The sequence below is a fragment of the Cynara cardunculus genome, unplaced genomic scaffold (assembly GCF_001531365.2).
Source record: "Cynara cardunculus var. scolymus isolate 2C unplaced genomic scaffold, CcrdV1 Un_Scaffold_4944, whole genome shotgun sequence".
In the NCBI taxonomy this organism is placed as follows: Eukaryota; Viridiplantae; Streptophyta; class Magnoliopsida; order Asterales; family Asteraceae; genus Cynara; species Cynara cardunculus.
In genome coordinates this window covers 11,928-22,055 of record NW_020202155.1, presented here as the reverse complement: position 1 = coordinate 22,055, position 10,128 = coordinate 11,928, and the positions used below count along the sequence as shown (strand labels likewise).

The following is a 10,128-nucleotide window of genomic DNA, read 5'->3' as shown; positions in this document are numbered from 1 at the left end:
CTTACTTAGCCTCTGAAGCTGAAGAAGAGAAAGAGGATGTCCAAACATCATGAGATAGTTCTTCTCTCGAAGGCTATCAAGGACATGATGGAAGTCCTTCGCGACCTACCTTCACACAAGGCCAAGAAGGCGCCTCRGGAACAGAAGCACAACCTGCAACATCCGTTGCTGCAGGGTTACACCCTTAGCCGATCTGGTCACCAAGGCTGAGTTCCAGGCCTTTGTTGATACAGTTCTGCGCCTCATGCTCGAGTAGCCGCCCAAGCAAAAGACAATGCCACGATGACAAAGACCCCGATGATCAAGGTCTTGGACCTCATGAGGGGGAGACAGAGGGCACGGCTGGATATACATCTCCATACGCTGCACCAATGCAACCATAACCAACCACCTCACCATCATAACACCAATGAAAATAAAATTTGTCATCCAATGAAAACTTGGAAGTTGATGTTTTTCTTCTAGATTAGTTCTTCATATGTGTCTAGATTAGACTTTGTTATTTCTTTACTTAGGGGGAGATTGTTAAACCCCACAATGCAAAATATAAAAAGTAACGAGAAACAAACAAGTGATGAAGAACCAGAAGACCAATGAAGATATCAAGGCAGAAACGACTAAGTCTGGATTCGACCATTGGATCGATGGACAGACTAACCAGAGGATCGATGGAAAGAACAATCATTGGACCGATCGTTGAAGTTAGACAATTGGATCGATGGAAAGATCAACCAGAGGATCGATGAACATTGGACCGATGGACGAAGTTCAACCCGAAGACCGATGGACGATGCGATGGAAAGAAGCGTTCTCAGGACAAACAAACACTTAAGAAGATTTTCTATGTATTCATCCAAGCATGCAATAAAGATTTGAAGATAAGGATGAAATCATCACATTGATAATCAACAGCTGGAATGATAGTTTATCTTGTTAATAATGCTTATCCATGTAAAAGATAAACTTTATCTGTTAGCTAGACTATTTGCTAGAAAGTAGCAATATATAGTTATCTTAGTATTAGCCAACTAGTATAAATAGATGATTAGGTCTATTGTAAAAGAGCGAATGTGATAGAGGCTTTTACTTTTTATTTTACTTTTCATTATTTATAAAGTAAAACCTTTGAAGCTCAAAACTGTTCTTGAATGTTCTTAATTTATTTTTGAGTCTTCATAACTTTCTTCGTAAAATCACTATAATTTGGTTATTCATAACTAGATTATTAGTGTTATTGAGATRTCTGGGATCAACAAACTGCTTCTTTTTTCACTGGATCTACCTTCACCCCTGCTTCGAATATGACATGACCCAGAAACTGAACTTCCCTTAACAAGAACTCACATTTGGACAACTTTACGTACGGTTTTTCTCTTTTCAGTAATTCCAATATCAGACGAAGATGTTCTACGTGTTTTTTTTCAATCTTAGAGTATATAAGAATATCATCGATAAATACAATAACGAATTTATCAAGACATTCCTTACATACAATATTCATCAAATCCATAAAGGATGCGGGCGCATTAGTCAAGCCAAATGGAATAACTAAAAATTCGTGATGCTCGTACCTAGTTCGGAAAGTTGTTGTAGCAATGTCCTTCTTCTTGACTTTTAACTGGTGATACCCTGACCTTAAGTCAATCTTGGAGAAATAACTTGCTTCCACCAGCTGATCAAATAAATCATCAATTCTTGGCAATGGATATTTGTTCTTGATTGTCAATTTGTTCAATTCACGATAGTCTATACACATTCACATAGACCCATCCTTCTTCTTAACAAAACCGGAGCACCCCAAGGTGATGTGTTGGGTCTAATAAATCCTTTATCAATCAGATCCTTCAATTGTGCAACCAATTCCTTCAATTCAGATGGAGCTAACCGGTACGGTGGCTTTGCTACTGGTGCAGCCCCTGGTATGAGATCAATTCGGAATTCAATAACTCGGTCCGRCGATAATCCAGATAAGTCCTCTGGAAAGTTTTTCGGATATTCATTAACAATCGGAATCGATTCCTATTTTCCTTTCTCATTCTTTACATCAATCACATATGCCAAACATCCCTGCTACTTCTTTCAGATACTTTTCTGAGCTTTCATCACAGTTAAAATACTAGTATGGTGATTCTGACGATCATTATAAATAACAACTGTTCATTGGTCTTTCAAAGTGATTCTGATCATTTTCTTATTGAAAACAATATTGGCCTGATACTCTGCCAACCAGTCCATACCCACCACTACATCAAATTCCTTCATCGACATAGGATATAACCGAATCGGTAGTTCGCACCCCTCAAGAACAATAATGCAGTTATTGAATACGCTAGTAGCAGTTTCCTAACTATTAGCAGTATCAACTGCTAGTTTGTCATCAAGTAACATAGAATTCAAACATGCAATTTGAGCAAATGATGGTGATACAAATGAAAAGTTTGCAGTAGAGTCAAATTACACCTTAGCACGTACTGAATTCAGAAGGAAATTACTTGTTACTACATCTGATGATGCCTCTGCCTCATTCTTCGTCATTTGGAAGGACCGTCCCCGTGCCCTTCCTTGCCCTCCTCTGGATATTGTGGGTCTTCCTCATGTACCCGATACGTTACTCCCCATAGTCAACTGAGGAGTTCACAACAACGGGCAGTTTAGTCGTATATGGTCCAGAGAATTACAATAGAAACATCTTCAGTTAGCTGGACAACTTCTAGAGAGATGGCCTGCTACAACACACTTATAAAACTTCTTTGGGTGCATCTTACACTCACCTTGATGAACATGTCGGCATTGTGTACAGACTTTCTCACCGACCTTCTGATCAGCTCTATTATCATATCTCACGGTTTTTGGCCCTCAAAAGTTTGATGAAGGCCCCTCCCATTTTCTTTTCTCCATAACTTTTCCCTCGGATTTTCTATTCTTATTCCATTCTGTTACTTCGGCTGCATCCATAGTTAGTGAAAAGGTATTGGGATTCATAGCAATTACAAATTCATGGATTGAAGGTTTCAACCCCCAAATATATCTTTCCACCTTTCTTGATTCTGATGAAATATAATGTTCAGCAAATCGAGAATATTCAATAAACTTCTCGGTATACTCTCGAACCGTTCCATTTCCTTGTTCCAACTTCAAGAAATCTTCTTCCATCTGTCTTAGGGCAAAATTGTTCTTTAAATCGATTCACAAATTCTGTCCAGAATAATGTTTGTAAAACATCCGTTCTGGCCAATGATTCAACTTCCCACCAAAATAGAGCATTTGAATTTAACACTAAGAAAGCGAAACGAACTTTATCTGTTTCCAGACACCAGATGGTGTTGAACACAGATCCATCTTTATGATCCAGTACATAGCTTTCACTGGATCTTTCTCCCCAGAAAAGGTTGGTGRTTTGCATGCCTAGCCGGTATTCCCATGATGGATGTCAGAGTTTCCCGTAACTTTCCCATTTCCTCTGCCAGCATATCCTTGGTTACATATTATGGCTGTGGCATTGATCTTTTTTGAGCATTCCAAGAACGGGATTCTTCATGTTCAGAATGTACTTCAGTCCGACCTCTTCCTTGCGACTGACTTCTTCCTCTTCCTCTTCCCCTTCCCCTTGGTCTTCCCCGTCCTCTATTTCTAGAAGTACTGGTTGGAAGATTAGCAGGTGATTTTTCTCTTTCTTCAGATTCTGGACGAGCCATTCTATCAGATCTCCGAGTTCGTCTAGACATCTGCAGATTTTAGTGTTAATAATCACGTATTCACATTCCCAAATATAATGAAGTATTCAAGTTCAGATATGTACCTGTGAATTCATAATTACATTGGCCAGATGTAATTAAAATTCACCTTACACACTGTTCATTCAACTCATCATATTTATTTCCCGTGGTACAAACTATATCCATGACCCTTAACATGCAATAAAATAGTTTAAGTCTGGGTATCATGCTGTTAAATACCTAAATCCCTTAAACTCAGGCTCTGATACCACTTTCTGTAACACCCTGTTCTACACATTGCATGTGACATATACTTCATATACAAGAAATACATGTTTATACACCACAGAGGTCCCCTAGTACAAGAATCTACAATTACATAATACATGGTCTAAAAATTCAAAATACAATTCTTGTACTAATCAAGATTCATCTTCCAAAACTATACATATCATCAACCATTCTTCATGCAGATAAACATATAGGGAATTTATCACATTTTCCCTTTTCCCTTACTGTCTGCACTTCCTGCAATACATGTTTAAAAATCACAAAAAAAACGAGGGTTAGACCGAAAGGTCTACTAAGTTACCCTATTTATGTTATTGTAGGGTGATAATCACCAAAACTTTGATGTAAAATAATTCTTCATATATATAACAAATATATGAACAAGTGAAAACACAATACCGATACTTTCACTTCTCAAGACAAGTTCTTTGTTCACAAACAACACATCAAACCTAAATAGGTTTGCACTACCAGGTTATCATAATGCCACTTTTAAACCTTTTCAAATCAAATAAGGTTTATTTAAAGTTTCAGGCCAAACCTGCTATCTCTTTCTCAATAACATCTAAACTATGATTTCCAATAAGAACCCTGATCCAAAACCTTTAAATCACAAAGAAATAAAGATTCCAGACCACGGTAATCGTAAAGGATATAATAGTAAGAGTTATATTACATAACACACATACAAATGCCACCCTTATATCCAAATGTACACCTCTCCTTGATATGCCACCCTTATCCCATGGTACATCTTTCCTTGATATACCACCCTTATCCCATGGTACCTCTCCTTGATATGCCACCCTTATCTCATCAAAATATTTCACAAWACAATTTCATATAGAATAGACCATAGTTAATAGAGTATTATYAGTTCAAAATCATATTTATCAAAAACTCCCATTTCTTGTTAAATAACTCAATACAATGGGAAGTCAACACAATTTGGACAAAACCTTGGCCGGATTACAAATCCGGACAATGCTTCACATTATGTCCGATTTAACACATAGAGAATTCCCCAAAAGCCTTGTCTGGATTACTAATCCGGACAACACTATTCATATCTTGCTCGATTTAACAATCCGGGTAACATGACATTTTGTCCGATTTAAATAAACCGGTCACCTTTAGTCGTATTCATACTTCTCCGATCAAAACACTTGATACAGATTCAAAATTTCATAGATCGCTCACACATAAATCGGCCAACACTTGATCGAATTACCCTTAAACTGGGTGAGCCTATGACCGGTTTATATCTAAATCGCCCAACCCTTGTCCGGTTAAAGACTAAACCGGGTGATATACAAAGCGGTTTAGTCTTAAACCGCTCATCTTTTTGTCTGGTTTAAGGTTAAACCGGTTAAAACAAGTTTTCTAAACAAGTAATAATTGAACCAAAGGAATTACTTTACAACTAAAATAAAATGATAAACCACTCACCTTGAAAGTCTTTTTGAAAATCAGTCTCTTGACAAACTAATTAGAAATCCGGTCAAACCTCTTCAAATAAATCGCTCACTTATGGTAACAAAATAGCAAGAGGAGTAAATGGAGGTAAGACCCTCTTTTTATACCTTTCCTTAACAGGGAAGTCGGCTACTAAAGCCTCCTCCTTCACATGCATATACATACACCATCTATTCATTAGACTTTTGTTCACACATATACATGCATACACTATGCATTTATGTGCATATATATTCCATATTATGCATATCAATGTCATACCTATGCATAAAATACACATACTCACGTTTTTAATTGATGTAAGCATGTATTCACATAAACAATTAATTCACATAATAAATACCTTGGGTAATATCCAGGACCCAGTTATCACACAATACATTTGTTTCGCTTCCACTCATTTACCGATGAAATTTCGTAGGGGGTTGGTTCACGGGTACAACCTTTGTAACTTCATGGTATACCTATGGATTAGCCAGTTCCTATTTGGAAGGCTGCAATTTCTTATCTGCCATAGTTTCTACTCCTGCTAATAGTTTAGCATGTTTTATTAGTCTGGGGTCCTGAAGCACAAGGATATTTTACTCGTTAGTGTCAATTAGGTGGTCTGTGGACTTTTGTTGCTCTCCATGGTGCTTTCGGACTAATAGGTTTCATGTTACGTCAATTCGAACTTGCTCGATCTGTTCAAATGTGTTCTTATAATGCAATCACAATCTCGGGTCCAATTACATGTGTTAAGCATGCCACCAACGTTCATCCTAAGCCAGGATCGAACTCTCTATGTGATTCATAGTTGCATTACTTATAGCTTCCTTGTTCGTAGACAAAACAAAAATATAGCCATCCATGCGCTTCATATTCGCCCGGAGTTGTGATAATCGAGTCCTGGTTATTACCCAAGGTATTTATTATGTGAATTAATCATTTATGTGGATACATGTTTACACGGGTTAAAAACGTGAGTATGTGTATTTTATGCATAGGGATATATGCATAATACATAGGTATATATATATATATGTTCTTTTATATGCATGATATATATATATATACTAGTTGTGTACCCGCGGAATGTAAAATTCGAATAAATGTAAATGAAAAGTTGCATGATATCCTTCAGGACAACATCATGTAAACTTGGTTCCGAGTAAACTTTTCTTAGAGTGTTACCTTGATGGAGTGAAGAAAACTCATCTGATTTTGGATGATCAGCTACACAGTAGAAAGAGCAAGAGCGAGCAATATTCTCACTAMCGAATGATATTAACCAAAAGAAGTTGATTGCTTGAATGATTATACCAGGCCATGGAGAGGTATAAGTCAAAACATGCATTATGTTACCCCATTTGCAAAAGTTTTAAAATGTTGTTCTACGACATCATACCATTCAACACTCTCATCGTTGTGTACAACATGYATCAAAAYAAAAATCGATATAAAYACCATAGACATCTATTAGTCTTGAGGTAATCCTTAGCAATTGAATTACACAATCTTTGAATCATATACCTCAATTAAATCAAGTCTCTTGTTATTCAAGTGCAGTCTAATGCTTGTTTCGAGATGTATAAATTGATTATATGGTCTTGGAAAGTGAAAGATGTCGTTGCACAGAAAAAACACCGAAGAACGCTAGAAATAGAAGTCTTCGATGTGGGGTCTGATTTAGAGTCAAAAACTGCAAACCAAACAACTTATGCAGTTTGAGGTTTTTTTTTCAAACCAAACCACATATGAAATAATGTCATGCACATRACATAAGTCAGTCCAAAAGCATATCAAATTTTAATCGAACTACACAAAATGGGACAATGAAATTGGTCATATAGAAAAGTATTCTCGACAAAATAAAAGTTGCATACGTTTACAAATTACAATACATGAATACAAAATAATTATATCATAAGTTAATGATTTCTACAACAAAAGACTCCGGTTATAAACATCTAATTAACTTGGACATCTACATCCAATATCTTGATAATCTTTTACATTTATGCACACTTAACATTAAATCAAGACAAATCAAGAGATTTACGGCCTTGAGCATAAAAAATATACTTTTAAAAATTCCATGTCAGGACAACTCCACTTTTCATGGACACGCTTACTCTTAACCATCTTGCAGTGGTTCACAACTCTCCTAGATTGTGTCTATGGTTACCTTCTRCATTGTGCATAGAAAGCTCCAACCTCTCCAACTCAAAGATGAAGACATCTATTCCTTAAAGGAACCAACAAAATATATCAAAAGGATCCTGCAAAATATGCCACAAAAAAAAGCAAGAAGAACCATGTCCATTAAAAAAAATCAAGAACCAGCAACATACAGTCGCATCATTCGTGCATCAGTGTTGAAAACCCCCACGTGTATAACAGTTGGCCAGTAATAAAAGCAATGAACTACATCTAAGGTGTCGTTTACCAAACGCTTACCCAGGTAAGCACTTACCAAGTCACATTACCTTATCGGATGAATATGGTAAGGACCAATAATCTTACCCAATAAGAGTGRGGCAAGGACCAAAAGTCTTACCAGGTAAGTAATAACGACAACTCTTACCACGGTTAGCGCTTASAAGGTAAGTTGTTATTATATGATACCGTTTTGGTGGACTAAAATCTTAAAGTTGTGCATAGAAAAACCAATTATTCAGTTTGTTCTAGTTAGTACAAGAAACGGAATATTACAGAGCAGAAAATAAAAGAAAAGAAGATAAACATACTTGATTTCCTCAAAATGAACTCCAACAGACCATAAGACTAAAATCCAATCTTGTTCTTTCTGAATAAAAAATATTGTTGGAGCAAACAACTCCAGTAATAAACCTGTTTCATGCTTTGTGCAGACTTTAAACCAACTGTGTAGCAGCACACATGAACAAGTTCCTTATGGATGGGAATRTGCTATGGCAAAGAGCCACACATTCATAGTTATAGTGTTATTTCAAGTACATCCCTACATATTGCATTGTATCTCTCGCCAATATATATGGAAACCCATTCACTAAGAATCATTTAATTAGATACACATATTTGCATTATATCTTTCACCAATATCAATAGCGACTCATCGCTTCAGCATATATAAACCTTGGCAACAGATTTGATAGTTGTACACCTTTGATATCTAGAAAAACGCTAACAGTTTATTTCTTTGAATTTATTAAAATGAGCTTTAAATGTTGGTTAAACCCCTATAGTTACTCCTTGCATTTGGTAGTATAGAGCAAGTCTTTATTCATCATCTTTTTCTATATTAAAAGCCAATTAGAATCTTATGTACCCATCCCAGTCAAATTATAATCTGACACCAAAGGAAGCTTTGAAGATAAGTTAATTGTGACAGTAACTGAGAATGCACAAGGCCAAAGAAACATCCTCATTCATCTCATTGATAGTTTCGAGCTACATACAAGAAGACATAAACATCAGGAGCACGAGCATGAAAAGATTCATTCAAAGAACATTGTATATTTTCTATGACGGTACGTTACACAGAACAATACGAAAAACTTGAAAAAGGGAAATCCTAAAGCCTTCGACAATAACAAAACCTCGAGTTTAATGCATAAGTAACACCAAATGGAAGGTAACATAGCAATATTAGATAAAAATTCCAGTTTTAATTGATGAAAGTTTTCAAAAATCCAGTCAACGGTATAATAACCGCTACTGCAAAGAGAGTTTCTTTTAGTAAAACACATAACATATTCTTCAATAGAGAATGTATTCAAGACTATATAAAAAATCAATAAAACGTTACCAAAAGAGATGAAGAATGGATGGGGAAATTTGAGCTTTATAGATTCAATGCTTTCTTTGAGATCCCTGTACAACTAATCCAATCTTAGGGAAGTTGATCGCCATGTCCACCAGTCTAAATCCAGATTCAAAAAGAAAACAATCAGGATTCGATTAGAATCCAGCCATAGAATGCAATTGTTATTCAAGAAAAATATAATCCACTACTACAGTTGCATTTATACAAAACTGGATGACTGAAGGAAAAAGTATAAGTGTGTACATTTAAATGTAAAGGAAAATGTTATGGACACCTTCAACCGGTCTCCTTGTTTAGCAAGAATGGTTGCTCCATCCAGTATTCGAGGAGTTWCTGGCAGATTGCATTGCTTGAACTTCATAATTTTTTTTTCAAAACATGAGTTGATTCCCCATTTTGAATCACAATTAAAACAAAGGCATAGTTGCATGAATATTTTTACCTCTAAGTTTAGAGCTAAATCCACAAGCTGTCAAATGCTTCACAAGATGTACATAGCCTTGATTTCATCAATCGGGTAAACCAAAGAGAAGAGAAAGGAAGTTAAAATCTCATCAGCAGATCTTCATCACACAAAAAACATATTCAAATTAGCAAATGTAGAAATGAACAACAAGAAGAAATGTAATGAATACTTGGCTTGAGTAATCTGAATTGGAAACCATTTACACATAAAGAAGCCAGTCGATTAATTTTTAGCACATTTGTATTCTATGAAACTTGGCTTGAGTAATCTGATTTGGAAACCATTTAACCATTTGTATTCTATAGCAGGAAAATATGCTAAATCTACGCTCAAATTAAGTAATTATAGCAAGTGTCCAAGACTGTTATATATAGCAAATAGCAATTATTGTG

General features: G+C 35.9%; 1 long non-coding RNA gene across 2 annotated transcripts in view; it reads right to left on the bottom strand.

Moving 5' to 3' along the window:
• Positions 1–9,255: 9,255 nt before the first annotated feature.
• LOC112504224 overlaps positions 9,256–10,128 on the bottom strand; it is a 2,975-nt gene continuing 2,102 nt past the window's right edge. The window contains exons 3-4 of one of the 2 annotated variants that reach the window (XR_003068153.1): positions 9,713–9,769; positions 9,256–9,366 (exon numbers count right to left, since the gene is read on the bottom strand). This is a non-coding gene — a long non-coding RNA (uncharacterized LOC112504224). Of the gene's footprint in view, positions 9,367–9,712; positions 9,834–10,128 lie in introns of both variants that reach the window. The other variant, XR_003068152.1, reaches the window with a different exon arrangement.